This window comes from Lissotriton vulgaris, chromosome 1_1, assembly GCF_964263255.1.
Source record: "Lissotriton vulgaris chromosome 1_1, aLisVul1.2, whole genome shotgun sequence".
In the NCBI taxonomy this organism is placed as follows: Eukaryota; Metazoa; Chordata; class Amphibia; order Caudata; family Salamandridae; genus Lissotriton; species Lissotriton vulgaris.
In genome coordinates this window covers 1,569,394,273-1,569,414,851 of record NC_141685.1, presented here as the reverse complement: position 1 = coordinate 1,569,414,851, position 20,579 = coordinate 1,569,394,273, and the positions used below count along the sequence as shown (strand labels likewise).

General features: G+C 51.2%; 1 protein-coding gene across 4 annotated transcripts in view; it reads right to left on the bottom strand.

Annotated features, from left to right (window-relative positions):
- TBC1D15 (TBC1 domain family member 15) overlaps window positions 1-20,579 on the bottom strand; it is a 608,606-nt gene that overhangs the window by 447,635 nt on the left and 140,392 nt on the right. The gene's annotated exons all lie outside the window — the stretch shown is intronic.

Here is a 20,579-nt window from a genome sequence, read left to right as displayed (position 1 = left end):
CTACTACTGTAAAATGCGTTAGAGCAAGACGATGGAAGCAGGTGACCACAGAAAACTTTCAATCTTCTTTCAGTCCCCCTGAAATGGATAATATAACAGACATTAATTCCACCTGGGCCACATTTCCAGAATCCCTTTCTGGTGCTCTTGATACAGTCGCCCCTAGAGTTCTCATACCAGGTACATGGCAGGCCTGAAGATCGATAAATCTAACTCTCTGTAAGAGATTGGAAATTTAATGGAGGTCCACCAAAGGCGCCCTTGACAAACAACACTACAAATTAATGTTAGGTGCATATCCATACCATGCTAAGATTAAACCGGCTCAAAGACTATAAACCATCAATAGAATTGACCAAGCAGGAAACTCTGCTAAAGAACTGTTTGGGTTTTTAAAGGAGCACACTAATCCTCAGGCTTGCACCTCAGCCATGGTAGCCTCCCAGACTCTCTGTGACACTCTAACCTCTCACTTTGAAACGAAAATAGATAACATCTGCTGCAACTTTCATAAGAATTCCTTAGCCTCGTCATCTATTTGTCCAGCCAACTCTTTGTGCAGCAATATTTAGTAATCACTGGAGAGGTCTGAACCTATTACACACACTCAACTGTCAGACCTCTCACTTAAAATGAAATCTGGCTCCCCAGCTGACTTGTGTCCTCCTCACATGACAGCCATGTTAGCCACCTCACTCGCACTATCAGTTACATATTTATGCAATTTATCTAGGTCCTCAACCACTGTCCTTCAGGATAGGAAAGCCACCTATGTCACACCCATTCTTAAACAAAACACACTCCTATTTTACGGACCAGGCAAACTATTGTGCCATCTCTCTCCTTCCTTCAATAGGCAAGATGCTTGAATCCTACGTAAATAAACCACTACACTCACCCCCTACCTACTACAAATGTTCAACGCAAGCTTAGAAAAAGGTGAACTCCCTAAAGATCAGAGAACTGCAATGGTTGTGGCCATACACAAACCAGGGAAGCCAGCCCAAGACTGTCCCTCCTACAGACCCATTTCCCTAATTAACGCCGAAGCCAAGGTTTTGGCCAAAGTATTAGCAAATAGGCTCACACCCCACCTAACTAAATCGATCAACCCTGACCAGTCATGGTTCATGCCGGGCAGAAACACAGCCTTAAACTTAAGACAAGTCCAGAATGTACTAGGACGTAAACACATCATACAGGAAGAAGCTGTAATACTGTACCTTGACACACGTATGGCTCTTGATACAGTAGAGTGGCCATTCCTATTTGCAGTTTTCATACGGTACGGTTTCGGACCTAGATTCTGCTCATGGGAAAGATTACTGTACATGAAACCCTTTGCGCATATAGTGGCAAATCGGCACATATCCAAAGAATTTCCGTTAGTGTGAGGCACTGCTTTTTGCCTTGGTGTTGGAACCTCCCCCCAGCCTACTTCCGGGCATTTGAGACGGAGGTGACTAAACGCTTATGGAATGGAAAACCGGCCCGGATGGCGATGACCAAATTATTTTGCTCATGGTCCGACTGGGGCATCGCACTACCAAACATACTACTGAGCATCCCAACTGACCGTAATAAACCAATATATTCATATCCCACACACTGATCCGGCCTATCACCACAATAGACTAGCACTATGTATGGGGAGAATTAACCGAGCACTATATAACACTAACCACAAGGTGGCCTTATTGGGGCTTACGAAACACACAATTCACCTTTGGTATACAGTACATGTGCAAGAGTAAAGGATTCAAGTAATGGGATGACATAGGGATATCGTGATGGGAGAGATATGAGCCAAGGGAAAAGTAATTTCATTCACCCAACTCCATGACCAATATGAGATGGCAACTACAGAAATCTTTTGCTATCACCAAATTCGACTCGCATTAGAGGCAGCTATCCTGCCTGACACAGTCCTTCCAGAGACTTCACCCTTTGAATACAGGATACTGACAGAACACATGCACTGAAAAGCCACATCTTTGACATATCGGTAACTTTTAAAAAACAATCACCCAGACCTCACACAATCCCTGAGAAATAGCAGAAAGAGGTGGGAGAACTGGACGAGATGGATTGGCAAGAGGTGCTAGCGTCCCCGAGGGAGGTGGCGTTCTCATCAAATCTACGCTTAATCCAACTTAAAGTGTTACATCGGATTCAGTACACTAGGGTTACGCTATATAAAATGGGAAGGTCAGACAGCCAGCTCTGCCTACGACAGTGTGGGGCAACTGGCACATTTTACCATACACTGGGAATGTCCTGAAATAGTGACATACTGGGAGGCAGTAATATCCACAATAACGAAAGTAAGTGGGGCCCCAGTACCACCAGAGCCTAGGTGAATATATGGGAGGCCACAGACCTTAACAATGCAGCACAAACTTGGGCGACACTGGGTATGACTATCGCTAAGAGGAACGTCACAAAACGATGGGGGGTATGGAGTACTCCCACTGTAAGGGACTGGGGTGATGATATGGATATCGCAATGGTGGTCGAAAGAGCGGTGCACAAGCATAGAGGGTGCCCTAAGAAATGGGGACAGGTGTGGGGAAAGTGGAACGCCTTTAGAGGCAACATATGTGTAATGCCGACCGAGGATTCATCAATGGAAAACAGTGAATGAACCGCGGACTATAGAATGACCCTAACTGTCAAAAGTGTTGTAATATAATGCACAAGCTATTATGTAACAGAGGCAGGAGCTACAATGTAGGATTGTTGATGGTCTCCATGTTTGCTAAAATCGATTATGTTTTTTACCAACTAACAATAAAAAGAGTTTATACATTTTTTTAATAAAATGAATGGAAGGGACATTCACTTGTTGCGTCTACTGTCTGACTATTTAAGTTCCAAGTCTTCATCCCCCACACTACCTCCCCTCCCTCACTTACACTGCTTGTCCTCGCTATACTGAGATTAAAGTACAAAAGTGATGTACTTGTCTCAGTTTGCAGAGCCATAGCAGAATGGACCATAAGCCATCAGAGTAGTCACTGCCTGCCCTTTGGCTCCATGAATAGACAGAGGTGGACTAGTATCCAGAACACTGTAAAAGATAACAAAATGTTAAGTTAATGACATATGAGGCACATACCATCTAGTAGCTGCATCTTAGTGGCATAGGGTACTAAGCTCTGGAACTAATTACCGGCAGTATTTTAAGAGGAGAAAAAGTATGTGAGGTTCAGAAAACCTCTGTGGGACCAAGCTGACCCAAAGTGCTTTTTGCCACAGTCCAAAATTAAGTATACGTCCGGGTCTAGCAATAAATAGCCTTGGAGCAAACTACCATCCTGTACAGCGGCATCGGGAAAGCTTACTAAAGCCGCCTTGAAAGTGAAAGTTGTGCTATAATAAACAAAATTTTGGGGGCGTGGCTTGGATGCCGAGGAGGTAGGCAGCGTGAGCCCGGAGCTCCGCTCCCGATCCCAGATTTCATCCTGATAATCCACGCGAATTCCAACGAAATTTGGTGAATCTACTGGCTGAAGGCGCCGCGGAAGCAGAGGCGCTCGGAGTGGGCGACCTACGGTTGCTTATCGCCCTGAAAATCGAACTTTAGCAGATGCCTCGGGGGCGATAGACTTCAATCTAAGATGGCGCCCTGAGGCCTGGACTGGTGACGCAGAGCGCGGAGGTGACTTGAGACGTGGAACCCCTGACGTCCCAGTGCCAGCAGTGATTGCTGGACCGGAGGATCTCTCTCAACCCTGTGAGAAGACACGGGTGACCCTCGCTTTGGTGACGATTTGGCGATTGTGCGGGGTACCAGGAAGGCTCACCGAGGAGGACCCAAAATGGCGGCGGCTCTGTGAGGTGATTGCCACTTCCCAAGTGTGGACCGAGGTCTCGAGACCCCATCACAGACGCTTGTATCCAAGTCTCGGACCGACCTTGTGAGAGGTCTGGACAGCGCTCACTGCCCTGCGTGTGCTCTGGCTCTCCGACCCCACTGCCCAGAGAGCTCTCCAGAAGCGAGGTCCTGAACGGCTGACGGACCACGCAGAGATTGGTCAGGGCTCTGGGGGACCAGCGATAGCTGTCGCCGAGATGGGGAAAACGAAAGGAAAGGGGGATGGAGCGGCTGACCCAGAAGCGCTGGACGGAGCGGATCATGATCACCCTGCCCTCCAATGCATGCAGGACCGCATATTGGAGGCCATCGCCACCACAAAAGACGCTCTGCAGCAGGACATCGCTCAGGTAGCGACCGGTCTGGGTCTCCTGAAAGCGGAACATGACAAGCTTAAAGACAGGGTCAAAAGCGTAGAGATATCCCTGCAAGAGTTGGCCCCGGATCACAAATCGCTAAAGGGACAGATGGCAGATGCTCTGGACAGGCTGAAAGTATTGGAGAGGAGGGCCAAGGACGCTGAAAATAGGAGTAGGCGCAACAACGTTCGTTTGGTGGGCCTTCCGGAAAAAAACGAAGGGGACGACATGGTGGGCTACCTCGACAATTGGCTACGCACTGAAGTAGCGCCGGAAGGACTCTCTCCCTTCTTTTCACTGGAACGGGCTCATAGAGTCCCGGCCCGACCACCGGCTCCTGGCCTGCCCCCTCGCCCGGTGGTGATTAAGCTGCTCCATTACAGAGACCGGGACTGGCTGCTGCAGAGGGCAAGGGAGGCAGGACCCTTCCAGGTGGACAATAGTAGGGTCACCCTGTTCCCGGACTACACTTTCGAGACCCAGAGGCTCAGGGCCAGTTTCCTGTCGCCCAAGCGTGAGCTCCGTGGAGAGGGCATCAAATATTCCCTTCTCTTCCCAGCAAAGCTAAGGGTGGTGGTGGACGACAACTCGCTTTTCTTTACCACCTCGGCAGACGCTTGGGCATGGTGGGACACGTACAAGGCCGGAACGGACGGAGCCAGAGCCAGGGCAGAGGAGGCTCAAAAGAAGCAGCCGACCAGGAAATCGCAACGTATCCGCAACAATCGAAGGAGAACTGGGAAACCATCAGTGTCGCAGACTGAGGAGGAACGGAAGGCTGCCCTGCAGGCGGTGGTGGACTTATCGGGGGCACCGCGGAGCCAGTCCGGGAAGGGTACGGACTCAGAGGAGCAGGGTACAGGGTCGGAAACAGAACTCTCAGAATTCGGAGGTGCCAAGGGCCCCGTTGTAACACCACAAACATCAGGGGAGATCGTCGAGGCCTAAGACTCTTGCTTTGGAGAACGACCTGATGGTCTAACACTGGGGCACTGTGCCCGTGAGTGCAGCTTCACGTGTATGTGGGAATTCGAGAGTTTTCATGGGGGGGATTTTGGGGCGGGATGTACGGGACTGTTCTTGTTTGACGAACTCCTTCGGTATCGGACCGCGCCCTGCTGGCCCTTAAGGTCATCGCAGTGGAGACTGCGAATTGTAGTCTTTCTTTGAGGGGTTTACTTAGTTGCAACAGTTTGGATGGGTTCTCTTCCAATTGAGGGGGGTCCTGTCCTGGGGGGGTGGGAACCGAGAGTAGTTGGGGAAGCTCAGGTTGGGGCAGGAGGGGCGGGGGTTCCTTTGTCTGGAGAGAGTGGGAGGCACAGATTTGGGTTGGCATGAGCGCATGGTCGAAGGTCGTTATTGTTCTATCTGGAAATGCAGGGGAATATGGCTAATACGGGAGCTCTGAAATGTGTAACCTGGAATGTGCGGGTCTACATACTATGGTGCGCAGACACAAGGTCCATGCTTATTTGAAACGTAGGGGGGTACACATAGCTTTTCTTCAAGAGACGCACCTCACGAAGCAGGAGGGGGTGGCGCTGCAGAGACGGTGGAGGGGGCAGTTATTTCATACGTCTTATTCGGCCTTTGCAAGAGGCACTTTGATTTGGATACGGGCTGGGGTCCTCTTTCAGGTCACCAAACAAGTGATAGATCCTGAGGGCAGGTTCGTGGCTGTAGAGGGAAGACTTAGGGGCCGAATGGTGTCCTTATGTAGTGTATATGCTCCGAATGTGGATTTGCCCGCTTTCCTGACAGCGCTCTCGGGCAAATTGGCGAGTTACTTGGCGGGCCCTGTGGTCATGGGAGGGGATTTTAATTCGGTAGTGGATGTTACCTTGGATAGGTCTCACCCCCCATTACACTCATCACCGGTGCATAGAGTAGCAAAGCGGAGATTAGCCTGGCAGGAGAGTTGGGATTTGGAAGATGCCTGGAGGACACTACACTCTACGACACGGGATTACTCCTTCCACTCTAGCATACACGACCTACATGTTAGGCTGGATGTGTTTTTGTGCTCTTCACCCGCGCTTGCAGCGGTAGGGGGCGCGGAGTACTTGGCCAGCACGTTGTCAGATCATAACCCTTTGTTATTGTCCCTGAAATGGATGGTAGATGTCTCTAGTGTCCCAACTTGGTGACTACAACCTGATACTTTGGATGATCTGCTGTTTAGGGAGGCCTTGGGAGAGCGAGTGGCTCGGTACTTCGAGGAGAACAGTGGCTCCGCATCCAACAGGGCTGTGGAGTGGGATGCGTTTAAGGTGGTGGTCCGGGGGCACTGTATTGGGACAGTTGCGGGGGCACGCAAGACATTGTTGGACGACCTCGATCGTGCGGAGCGCAGACTGAGGAAGATAGAACGAGAGCGCCCAAATCATCCTGAGCTTCAAAAGGGGGTTTGTGAAGCCAGAGAAGCAATGGCGGTGGAGTTGGAACGATTACGTAGTTTCGATCACAAGGTCTATCTGACTAGGGCGCATGCGGAGGGTGATAAGGCGGGGACAATAATGGCCTGGCTTGCCAATCCGCTTCGGCGAGCTACCCCAATCATGTCCATTCAGGAGGAGGGAGGCGGGCTTTGCCACACCCAGGCCGGGATCCTAAAGAGGTTCAGGGCATATTATGGAAGCCTATATGAGAGCGGGCCGACGGGCGGGATAGAGGAACTGGATGCCTTCCTTGGGGGGCTGCAGTTGCCGCAACTAGAACATTCTGAGGCCGAGGAGCTGGGCCGCGCTATAACGATTGGAGAAATAGGGTGCGCGGTGAAGCAGATGGCTAGGAATAAAACCCCGGGACTCGACGGCTTGCCGATCGAGTTTTACAGTAAATATCTGGAGTACTTAGCCCCGCAACTACAATCGGTTTATAATGAGGCGCGGTCGTGTGGGAGACTGCCGCACTCAATGTGCGAGGCCCTCATGGTCCCCTTGTTGAAACCTGGTAGGGCGAGTGACGCCCCCTCCTCTTATCGACCATTATCAATGCTCACGACGGACTACAAGATCCTTAGCAAAATCCTGGCCAATAGATTGCTAATCCACATGACAGGCTTGATCCATCGTGATCAGTCCGGCTTCATTCCAACGCGAAACACCACCCATAATATCCGTAGACTAACTGGGTTGCTGGGAGCTCAGCTGCCGGAGGGGGCTACTCCATTAGTGTTCTCCATAGACATCGAGAAGGCCTTTGATAGCCTAGAATGGGAGTATTTGTATGGAGTGATGAGGAGTTTCGGGCTTGGGGAGGCCTATATCGGCTGGACCAAAGTCCTGTATGCTGAAGCCACGGCGAGGGTTCGAGTTGGTTCGTTAATCTCGGACTCGTACCCGGTGCGACGCGGCACTAGGCAGGGCTGCTCACTTTCCCCCCTTTTGTTCGCGTTAGCGATGGAACCTTTTGCAGCGGAGGCCAGATCTGGACGCTATTATAAGGGACTGGTTTATAGAGCCAGGCCGCACACCATCTCGCTGTACGCGGACGACCTGTTGATGTTTTTGGCGGATGCGGAGGACGAACTGTTGGGAGCGAGGCGCTTGCTGGAATTATTCGGGCGGTTGTCGGGCCTGAAGGTCAATTGGACTAAATCTTGCCTGTTCCCGCTGAGACGGGGAGAGCCGTGCCCTCTCACCGCACAGGAACTCAGGTGGGAGCCCCATTTCCTGCACTATCTGGGGGTTTATGTGTATCACACGCCTGCGGATATGCTGGATGGTAATATCACCCGGTGCATTAACGCCTTGAAGGGGTGTATGGATTTCTGGGCCACCCTCCCACTCTCATTGGCGGGCCGTATTTCCTTGCTAAAGATGGTAGCACTCCCTAGGTTGTTGTATTATTTTAGAACCCTGCCGATATGGATACCTGGCTCAATCTTCCGCCGTTTGAGATCACTGATCATAGCATTCCTATGGGGCACGGGTCGGCGGCGAATAGCGCTGGACACCCTCTTGCGACCCAAGGATGAGGGAGGCATGGCAGTGCCTGATTTTGAGTGCTATTATTTAGCGGCTCAACTACAAACTTTTACACAGGAGGTCGCGCGAGTGTATCGAGGCCCGGAACACAGTAGGGACGAGGGTACCCCGCGGCATGTACTCGCGTATATTACGCTTCACCAGAAATTACCGGTCGCGGACCTAACGATGGAGGAACAGACGTTTCGGCTCTGCTGGAACTGGGCGCGCAAACGAGCCGGAGTCCGTCGAATGTATGCTCCGGAGATTCCGCTGGGCAGGATTACGGCCCTGCCCCATGGCGGGGACTGGTCGAGATTGCTGGGGTGGGAGGAAGCTGGGGTCCAGATGTTGGGCGACCTCTATGAAGACGGAGCATTGCTTCCGTTCCAAGAGCTGCAGGAGCGTTTTGACCTGCCGAGAGGAGATTACCTTCTACACGCGGCAGTGACTGGTGCCATGCAGGAACACTGGGGCGATGGTCTACAAGAACCCGCTACCTCTATGGCGTGCCAGTACACGATGATGGCGGCGGGAACCTTTAAGGCAGTGACCTGTCTGTATTCCCGAATATTGCGAGAGGCCTTGCAGCCGCTCACTGCCTTGAAGACTAAATGGGAACTAGACCTCCAAATGGAGATTCCGGAGGCAACCTGGGGCCAACTGCTGCGGAGGGCACGGAAGAGCACAAGGAACGCCAGGTTCCAACTCATTCATTTCTATATTATTCATAGGGAGTACCTTACACCGGGGAAACTGAAAGAGTATTTTGGAGTGGACCAAGCGGCCTGCCCTAGGTGCAATGCACTGGAGGCGGATTTGGGACATATGCTCTGGGATTGCCCTAAACTGGAGGAGTATTGGCAGGGGGTTGGAAGGGCACTGAACAACGCCACAGATAGAGAGATACAATACACCAAGGCAGTGGGAGTACTACACTGGTTTCCACATACGCCTAAGAATAAGATGACCAGCAGGTTCATAGATATGGGATTGATACTGGCGAAGAGGGAAATAACCAGGAATTGGAAGTCCAAAGTGGGGCCCACGTACAAACGTTGGTTTAGTGAATGTTTGAAGTGGGCGGCGTGTGAAAGTGCTCTGCGGTATCAGATGGCTAGGAGGACTGCGGATGAGAAAGCTTTGGAGAGGGCAACGGCGTGGGAGATGATAGTGCAGGCACTTCGGGATGGTGCTGAGGAGGAGGATGGGGATGACACGGACTCTGATACGGCTGACCCCACTAACACGCCAGGGGCGCACCTTTACCAAAAGTTTACTTCCTTCTTGCACACACCAGACCTTACTTTCTCTGAGATTCTATACTAGCGCTGCCACGGGGGAGGGGAGGGGGCTGGGGAGTTGGGGGGGTGGTTGTTAGGGGGAGGGGGAGGGGTGAAAAATCAAAAGCAGTCCACGTCCTCCTTTACTAACGGGTAAAGGACATTGGGAGGAGAAGCAGAAGATGGACATGTTTTCGACGCGGCTCGGCTTCCTGATTGGGGGCACGGGCAACATGATGGTGGGAGTGGTCTAAATGGATGCCGTCTCGCTGTATTGATTTATTATTCATTGCTGTAATGTCTATGCAACTTTTTGGTACTGCAATAAAAACGATGTTAAAAAAAAATAATAATAAACACAATTTTGCATAATAAACACAAAGTTGTGTAGGAATGTGGGAAATGTAATTGAGATGAAAGGCTGCAGGCAATATAGGCGTTGGATTCCTTCTTAAAACTCTATATTCTTATATTTTATCCCCTTTACCTATCTCAGAAAAAGAGTAAATTGGAACAATATCAACAAGTGGAATACCTGGAGCCCTTTACTAACAAGGTACTGCTAATGCTCAATGAACTGCATAGTTTCAAAAATCTCAACTTAAAAGAAATGGTGTTTCTTGATTATGTAACTTTTATCCATGTCCTAGTGTTCAGCATAGAGAATGTTAAGACTAGAATGTTGAGATTTGACCCAACAAGTCAGTGAAGTCAGGACTGCTGGTAGACGATGGGTAAATAAAGAACATCTCCTGTTAACCCTTATAAATAGTGAAATCTTACCTTTATGGGTGTCACGATTTTACAAGAGTATTAAAAATGTCTGAGTTAGAAATAGATAAAGATTCCAGCTCCTATGGTGCAGATTGTTGTAAGGCTGGACGTGGAAAGGCAGCAGTTGAGAATGGCTATTGGCTAGAATATGTAAATAATGGGACTTTGACTACCTAGATGTACAAGTGTATGTTCATGCAATCTTGAGGTCACTGATCAGTGGCACATATTTAAAGAAGCAGTGCTAATGGCATGACTGGAATAAAGTAGACTGCTCTCAATGTTTTATTGCAAACAAAAGCACAAAAATAATGTAAATCAATTTCATACACTATTTTCCCTATTACAAGGTACTTAATTAGGTTTAGTTTTCCCAGGTCGGCATATCATGGTTGCGGTTTGAATTTTCCCTTATTTCGCAGTGATTGAACCAGTGCCTCAATTGATTACACATGTTCATGACTGTCCACGAGGAACATTTTCATTTACAGTCAGATTTGAGTAATTTGGGGGCATGACCAATCAGTCCGACATGACTGACGCGTTTTGGCCTGACTCACGTAGCCCAGCAAATATCCATAATAATCCTGCCTGTATAAATCCTTCCTGTACATTACTGCCACATCATCACTGATGCCCAGTGGTTTGGGAAACGCTCTGGTTCTCCCACTGTGACATTCCACCTCAGAGACGCCGAGATGGAGAAAGTGAGTGGCGCAGCCAGGTCGCGAGCTGGGTCCGTGCCTGGCTGTGCTCGCCACCCAGTTTGACACGGAGGGTGCACAGGAGCTGTTGGGGCCCGGACTGCCGGAAAGATGGGAGCACCGGAGTCCTGTTGGTTCAGCGGCAGTGCTGAGATCCCAACTTTGTGGCCTCGTGGCTGCCAGGCGCCAGGGTGCTGATGGATCCCTTTGTCGCGAAGGCTAGCTCCTGCTGCGGCTGAGACTCCTAGTCTGATGACGGACGGCAGCTCGACTCGGGAGGTATGAGGTGACCGCATCCGCCCCTGAAGATACGGGCCCCCGGGTGCCGGCGCTCGTTGTGACTGTGGTGTCAGCTTGCCGGATAGAGACCGGGACGGATTTCAGGCCTTCGACGAGGCCTTGCGTGCCCTAGGCCTATACATACACAGTCCTGAGACACGGCGCATGTAAAAGACACAGCAAGAATCACACAAGGATAAAATACTGCGCACCATCTTAAATGCACCATACTATAGCCAGGATCCCTGCCTATTAAATATATTCCTCACATTACGCATGGAACGGAAGCAGTGTGATACATAGCAGGTGAGGGGCTGGAGCCGCAGCACCACCCCTAGTAATGAACTGGTCTGTTGGAGTATAGTGAATAGACAACACAACGCCAACAGGAGCCAAATATCTCCAGAGCTAAACCACAGGGCCCAGCCTAGACTACATTGGCCCATTCAGCTAAAAGAAGGGTGAGACCACAGAGAAGCTCCTGATAGAGGTGGGGGGTGTAACCTCATTTGCGGAGGCAGCCGGGCTAGGTTCTGTGGTGTGACTTGTGTGTGAGGGAGACACACCCCCCCTCCCCCACTTAGTGCCCTACTCCTTAGCACGTGCTCTAAGACGCCCACAGACCTATGACGAAACTGCGCTCCGGATCTGTATCATCAGACTCTAAACTACCAACCTCATAAACCGCAGACATTCACCACACAGCCAGCATGTCTAAAAACCAGACAACAGGCCCGCCACAAAGCAAAGTACAATGGACAAATTCGCAGGTGGAGGCACTGGAGCCACTTTAACAAATGACATCCCATCCACTACACTGGATAACGCTGCGATCCCTCAATCTAGAGACATGCTGGATGCCAAAATTGGCGCGGTTTTAGCGGATGTAATGTTTGTGTGCCAGTATCTCCGTAACGCAGTGGAGCGAGTGACCCAGGCCGAAAAAAGGATTTTAGGCACGGAGGACGCCATTACCACACTACAAGAGAAAGTCAACACCCTCAAAAAACTTACACGGGGACTAGTCACACAAGTCGAGGACACAGACGGGAGAGCCGTTGTAATAATCTGAGATGTGTGGGAATCCCAGAGGGATGTGAGGGCTCCGACGTGTGCATTCCTCGGTCAGTGGCTCAACTCCTGGATCCCGGAGGGTAGTCTGTTCTCCTGCTTCGTCCTAGAACGCGCCCACCTAGCACTCCCTGCCAAACCTCCTCTAGGTTCCGGATCCAAACCAGTCATTGCTCGAATCCTAAATTGTCACGATAGGGGCATTATCCTGCAACAAGCCATGGCGCAAAAGTCCCTCACTTATGGTTCTCGACCGATAATGATTTTCCCGGGCAAACACCAAACTGGAACAACAACAGAGACAATCCTTCACGGCCGCGAAAACACGTCTCCGTGAATTGCAAATCCAATACATGCTGCTTTTCCCGGCACGTCTTGGAGTCCGCTACAAAAGCAGTACCCTGTTCTTTGACACCCCCAAAGGGTGTTTCAATGGGCGGATGAGCGCTGCCAAGTCAAGCCTCATACGCCACCGCCTCGTGATTCTGACTCTTCCACTGGCGACTCACGCCTTCATCAAAATAATAACCAAAAGGAGAAACAAAGGCATTGATCAAGGTCATCCAGGAGCTCCAGGGGCAGTCAACCACAGAGGTCCAGGACAACTGACTTGAGAACACTAACATTATTGCACCCTGACCATGAGGTCATGGGCTCTGTGAACCTTCGACAAATGTTCTCTCACCGGCACCAACATGGGCTACCATATGCAAACTGATCTACTCAGATCCCAGAGACTTTCACTAGGGATGGGATCTTTGGGGAATCATTGGACTGTTGCAGCCCTCACCCATGTTGGGGTGGGCACTACTTACTCTCCGAAATAGATGCTTCAGTGTTCTTTGAGGTATAGGGGTGGGAGTTACTGTTACCGTTATTAGATTTAGTGGCTGGAAGTTGTCTTCAATACATCAGCATTCACAACCGAGAAGCAACAGAAAGTGTTAAAACGGAGTTGAAGTACTGGTCCACACTTCTTTATCCCTCTATGGAAAGTCAGCCATCTTCAAGATGGTCTCTCTGCCCAAAATATTATATAAACTACAGACCCACCCCTATCCAATCCCCCTGTCCTGGTTCCGACATATCAACACGATTCTGGAACATTTCCTGGGTGGTGGGTGGAGCAGCACAGCCCGGTCGCCTTACGAACATGTATGCGATCCACATAATGTGGTGGCATCGCTGCCTCGGATATACAAGCCTACCAATCAGCTGCTCATCTGCAGATCCTGAACGAATGGTGGTACGGGCCCAGAGACGACCCAGCATATAACGTTGAGCAGTGGATCATGTGTTAACCCTTCTTATATTAATTTCTGTACAGTAGGGCCAACCCTAAAGCCCTTCCCGCTGAGACACAAGTAGTGATTATGACCTGGCGACCGACTCTCTGCCAAAAAGGTTGGTGGGCCGTGTTACACGAGAAACTTCGCTATGGAGAAATCGCCTACTCCCACAAGTAGCAGACCTTCAGGGATTCAATGGTTGGGATCAAATCGGCATATATATCCTTGGGTGATGTCATGAAGGGGCCTATCCTTAAAACCTTGCAAGATCCTCGAAAACACTTCTCCATGCCCCATACTCCATTTGATAAATTCCTACGGCTACAGCATGCCCTTCAACCCTACATTAAAGATCTAACCTACCTTCCAGAATTCAACCCTCTAGAAGGCAAGCTCCTGATGAGCGACCTGGGGAACCATAAATGATCAAAGACCTATCAAACCCTGGTCACGAACAGCCCCACCATCCTGGATACCCTAAGAGTGTGAGGGAAACTGATGTGGGACCGATTGAGGACAATGACTGGCCTGAGGAGTACTTCAACCTCCACATGAAGCAATGAACTCTACACGACTCGGTTTCATACTATTTAAGTATCTGTACCGTGTATACTTCACTAGACATAGGTTATGCTCGGTTGGATTGATTGCTTTCCCGCATTGCTTTTGATGTCATTTAGAGAATGGAACCTTTTTACACTCCATCTGGTCATGTCATGCCCTAGAACACTTCAGGCATGGCGTATTCAATAGCCTGGCTAAGGTACTAGCAGGGGACTTGCCTAGATCCCTGAAACTTGCACTCCTACACTGTGCAGAAGGAATAGGAGATAATGCAAATGCTACTTACCAGTATGCATCTGTTCTTGGCATGTAGGGCTGCTGACATTCATATCTGTGCATAGTCCGCCACCTAGTGTTGGGTCCGGATGATTGCACATTGTTGTCCTGGAAGAGTCTTCGAAGTATCACGAGATAGGTGGCTCCTCCCCTGGACTACAGTGCGCATGGGCATCGCCTCCATCCCCAGATTGTTTTTAGCCATAGGCAGAGATGGAGAAAAGAAGTGAGTGATGACCATGCTATGAGCATATGTGTGTATATGAATACATACTGCAGCTGCTACAGGCGCCGGGGAGGAGGGTGGGCGATATGAATGTCAGCAGCCCTACATGCCAAGAACAGATGCATACTGGTAAGTAGCATTTGCAGTTCGAGGCATGTGGGCTGCTGAATTCATATCTGTGCATAGAATACATAGCAGTCCCTCCATTAGCGGCGGCCGCCCGTGCCAGCTGCAGCAGTCTGAAAAAGCGTTTTTAGAACAGCCTGACCAACAGCTGCCTGTTGTTTTGAATGCACGTCTACACAGTAGTGCTTAGTGAAAGTATGAGTGGTAGACCATGTGGCTGCTCTACAGATGTCTTCTAAGGGAATGTTACCTAAGAACGCCATAGAGGCCCCCAACTTCCTAGTGGAGTGGGCCCTCGGTGGGATAGTGAGAGTGCGCTTAGCTTTAGCGTAGCAGATTTGAATGCACTTTACTATCCATCTAGCTATTCCTGCTTTGGAGATTGCATTTCCCTTGTGTTGTGTGGCAAAAGCAACAAAAAGTTGTTTGGTTTTGCGGAAATCTTTTGTCCTGTCCACATAATACATCAAGGCCCTCTTCACATCAAGGGTGTGGAGCATCCGCTCCGCCAGCGTCTCTGGGTTTTGGAAGAACACCGGCAATTCAATAGTTTGGTTTATGTGAAACTGCGAGACCACTTTGGGTAAGAACTTAGGGTTAGTGCGGAGCACCACCCTGTTGGCATGTACCTGGAAGAAAGGTTCTTGGATGGTGAGCGCCTGCAGTTCGCTAACCCTCCGTAGCGATGTGATTGCTACCAAGAACGCAACCTTCCAGGTCAAAAACTGCAGCTCGCAAGAGTGTAGTGGCTCAAAGGGAGGACCCATCAGCCTTGTAAGAACCACATTGAGGTTCCATTCCGGAGCTGGTGGAGTCCTTGGTGGAATGACTCTTTTGAGTCCTTCCAGAAAAGCCTTGATAGCAGGGACCTTAAAGAGTGACAGGTGTTGCCTATTTTGGAGGTATGCTGCCATAGCCGACAGGTGAATGCGGATGGAAGAGTAAGCTAGATTACACCGATACAGGTGAAAGAGGTAACATATGATGTTTTGAATGGACGCGTCTAGCGGGTCAATGCTGTGCTCCACGCAGTAGACGACAAACCTCTTCCATTTAGCCGCATAACAAGCTCTAGTAGTGGGCTTTCTCGCCTCCCGAATGATGTCCATGCAATCGGGAGGAAGATTGAGGTAACCAAACTCTAGGACTTCAGGAGCCAGATCGCCAGGTTGAGCTGTTGCGGATCTGGGTGCTGAATGTCGCCATGGCTCTGCGTCAGAAGGCTGGGAGTGAGATGAAGCCTTTGATGCGGTACCACGGAGAGTTCCAGAAACGTGGTGTACCATGGTTGGCGTGCCCACGTTGGAGCAACCAGGATGAGAGTCATCGAGTGTTGCCTGAGCTTGCGTGCCACCAGCGGTATCAGAGGTGCTGGGGGAAAAGCGTACGCAAATCTGCCTGACCAGTTCATCCACATCGCATTGCCCTGTGATTGGGGGTGTGGGAATCTGGCGGCGAAGTTTTGGCATTTTGCGTTCTCCTTTGTGGCGAACAGGTCGATCTCTGGATGACCCCACCTTTGGAAGTACGGTTGGAGTACTGATGGATGTAACTCCCACTCGTGCATCTGATGGCTGTGTCTGCTGAGCAGATCCGCCATTTGGTTGTCCTTGCCTGGGAGATGTTCTGCCATGAGGAAGATGTTCCTCTGAATGGCCCACTTCCACATGCTCTGAGCCAGATGAGACAGCTGTGGAGAGTGTGTTCCTCCCTGCTTCTGGATGTAGTACATGGCCGTCATGTTGTCCGTCCGGATCAACACGACCTTGTTGCACAGATGTACTTTGAACGCCTTTAAGGCCATGAAGATTGCCATCAGTTCCAACACATTGATGTGCATCTTCCTTTGCTGAAGTGTCCATAGTCCCTGCACCGTGTAATGGAGTACATGCGCTCCCCATCCCTGGAGAGAGGCGTCCGTTGTCAGGATGATCTGTGGGACAGGCTCTTGGAATGGTCGGCCCTTGCAAAGGTTTTGTGGATTCCACCAATGCAGAGAGTTGTACGCCCGACCGCTCACCAACACTAGGTCTGTCAGTTGCCAATGAGCCTGAGTCCACTGACGTGCCAGGCACTCCTGAAGCGGACGCATATGTAGTCTCGCGTGCGGGACAATGGAGATGCAGGAGGCCATCATGCCTATCAACTGCATGAACACCCTCGCTGGAAGCGAGTTTTGGGGTCTGAATCGTTGGATCAGCGCCTGGATACTGGCGATTCTCACTGAACTCGGCTGCGCAGTGGCTGCCAGAGTGTTGATTGTCGCGCCCAGATACTGTCGCACGTGGGCGGGCTGGAGATGGGACTTTGGGTAGTTCAGAGAGAATCCCAGATCGTGCAGGAGGTGAATGGTGCGTGACACGTGGTCTACGCACTGCTGTTCCGTCTTTGCCTGAATAAGCCAGTCGTCTAGGTATGGAAAGACATGGACGTGCTGGCGACGGAGATGCGCCGCCACAGTCGCTAGGCATTTGGTAAAAACTCTTGGTGCCGTGGTGACCCCGAACGGCAGGACTCTGAACTGGTAATGCTGGTCTAAGATCGTGAATCTGAGATACTTTCTGTGGGAAGGATGCAGGGGAATATGGAAATAGGCATCCTTCAAATCCAGCGTTGCTAGGAAGTCCCCCCGTTGAAGCAGGGGAAGCACCTGCTGCAATGTGAGCATATGGAAGTGCTCCGAGTTGATGTACCAGTTCAGGGGCCTGAGGTCCAGGATCGGCCTGAGTGATCCGTCCTTTTTGGGGATCAGAAAATACAGGGAGTAAACCCCTGTTCCCCGTTCTTGCAATGGAACGAGCTCTATCGCCCCTTTTTGCAGCATGACCAGTACTTCTTGCTGCAACAAGGTCAAGTGCTCGTCGGACATAGCACGGCTTCTTGGCGGTATGTCCAGTGGAATGGACGTAAGTTCTAGACAGTACCCGTACTGGATAAGAGACCTCACCCACCTGTCCGTGGTGATGGACCTCCACGCCGGCAGGAACTGCTGGAGTCTCCCCCCGACAGGTGTCGTGTGATCGGGGGGAAGTGACAAGACGTCACTGCTTGTTGGAGGTGGTGGACCTGGAGGCATTGTTTCCACGTCCCCTGCCTTTGATATTATTGCCTCTGTAGCCACCCCTGCCCTTGTTGTTGTTATACGAGGACTGGGTGTTACCCTTGTAGTATTGCGTGGACTGGGATGCCTGGCCTCTCGAGGTGCCTCTTGAATTGGAGCGGCGAAAGGAACCACCCCGAAACTGCTGACTTTGTAAAGCCCCCATAGACTTGGCAGTTTCGGTATCTTTTTTCATTTTTTCTAGGGAGGCATCCACCTCAGGGCCGAACAGATGGTCAGGATTCACTGTTTGACCCAGTATTGTGGTTTGTATGTCGGGTTTGAACCCAGAAATTCGAAGCCAGGCATGGCGTCTAAGTAACACGCTTGTATTGATTGCCCTGGAGGCAGTGTCTGCCACATCTAGGGCACATTTGATGGATGCATTTGTAATGAGTTTACCCTCCTGAATGAGCATCTCCCCCGCCTCCTTGTATTGGTCAGGCAAGTGTTGCAGGATGGCCTCTAATGTGTCATAATGGGCCCTATCATAACGTGCAAGCAGGGCTTGAGTGTTAGAGATCCTCCAGATGTTCGCTGCCTGTGCAGCAATGCGTTTGCCTGATGCCTCGAAGATCTTGGACTCTTTGTCTGGGGGAGGAGCATCACCAGTAGTCTGCGAATTCGCCCTCTTTCGAGCGTTGGACACCACCAGGGAGTCCAATGGCAAGTGTCCCTTAATATACGTGGGATCCGTGGGCGCCGCTTTATATTTCCTGTCGATGCGAGGATTGACCACCCGCGCCCGGGTGGGCTCCTTGAATACCTCCTGTGCATGCTTCAGCACCCCTTTAAGCATCGGTAGTGTCTTGACTTGTTTTTCGGCTACCGAGAAGGTGTCGACTAAGAAGTCCGCATCCACGGGGTCTGAGTGCAGTTCGACGTCATGGTTCGCTGCAGCTCTCTCTATTAATGCATTAAATGCCGCCGAGTCCTCTGTCGGGGACGTTTTTGCGGCGAAAAGTTGAGTGTCCTGGCCCGACTGCGGGTCGTCTGTGTCGCCTCCTGCTGTCCAGGGCACATGCTCCTCTTCCGGATCCGAGTACGCAGGATAGTTGTACTCGTCCTCTTCCTCGTCCACATCAGGCACGGGGGAATGGGCCGGCGAGTGTTCCAGGGCTTGTGGAGACAGAGGTTCCATTAGAGCCGAAGAGTCCGCAGAGTACCTCTTGTTCTTAAGTGGAATCCTAAAAGATTCCAACGCCGGCTCCGACGTAATCCTTCGTTTGAGGAGCGACAATTTTCCGGTGTTGGCGTCGATGGTCACCTCACGACGTTCCTCCACCGCGAGCGGCTGTAGCCGAAGCTTCGACACCACCAAGGCAGCCTTCGGCGTCAATACTTCCTGAGAGTGTCCGCTCTGCTTAGGCGCGAAGGCCTTCGGCGCCGACTTGGGAGGAAGGGTAAAACGAATGGGCGTTTGTTCCTTGGCAGGCTTCGGCGTGGGCCTAGGCACTACAGTGTCCTGGCTGGGAACAACAGTGGACTGTTGGATCCGCTTTAAGGATTCTCCCACCTTCTTTGTAAGGGATGCCGAGGGCTGAACCGTCGCGAGCGACTCTTCGTCTCCGAGAGCCCGGTCGCCGGTAGGCCTCTTCTTCGGTGCCGACGCCCCATGGCCTGGCGCACCGTCGGCGTGACGCTTCTTCGAAGCCGTTTTCGGGTCCGCGACCCCTTTCGGTGCCGACGCAGCCGCGTCGGGTGCCTTCACCTTCGGCGCCGACCCAGAGGGCTTCGGGTCGGCCATTTTGGCGCGGCTCTTGTGGTCGGCCATTTTGGCGTGGCTCTTTAAGTCGGCCATTTTTGGGTTTCGTGGAAGTTGACGCCTCCAGAACCTTCTTCACCAACGCCACTTTCGGTTTCGGTTTCGCATCCGAGGGTGCGAGACCAGTTGGCTTCACTTTCGGTTTCTTGTTAGAAATGTCCGTGACCGGGCCCGGAGGCGGGGACGTAGGACTCATAGTTAGATCTTGGGTAAGGCCCGAAGGCGATCCCTCGACCTGGGCCGTATGACGGGGAGTAACCCCGGAGTCTGGTTGGGGATGCTCTTCCTCTGAGCTATCTCCCATCGTGGCACAAATCAGTTCGTCGTCCCCTACCTCACCGGAGACTTCGTCGTAGGCCTCCTCATCCGCGTCGCAGGTCTCTTCCTCGGACGCGGGGCCAGAGTCCGACCCTTGTACGTCGTCCTCGTCCTCGACCGATTCCTGAAAGATGTCATCAGGTGGGGGCGCCGAAGCCGACAACTGTGCCTGGAGTCGATTAGCCCGGCGAATCTTCAAAGTTTTCTTACTCCTAAACTTTGAACACGCCATGCAGGTGTCTTCACGGTGATCCGGTGACAAGCATGTGTTGCACACGGGGTGCACGTCGAGGTGCGAATATTTTGAGTGACACAGCGGACACTTCTTGAATGGAGTCCGCTCCATAGCAAAGGTTGTAGTGTAGGCCCGTCCGCGTCGAAGCACGTGGAAGGGCAGTAGGAGATCGGAGCTGAGAGTCAGTAAGAAAACCCGAACGCAACTATACCGACGCCCAGCCTAAAGACCTTTTGGTCTCAAGTAAAGTCGAACAACTATCGGTTCCGATGGAGGGAACCGAAAACACATCCGAACCCTATGGCGGAAAAAAACAATCTGGGGATGGAGGCGATGCCCATGCGCACTGTAGTCCAGGGGAGGAG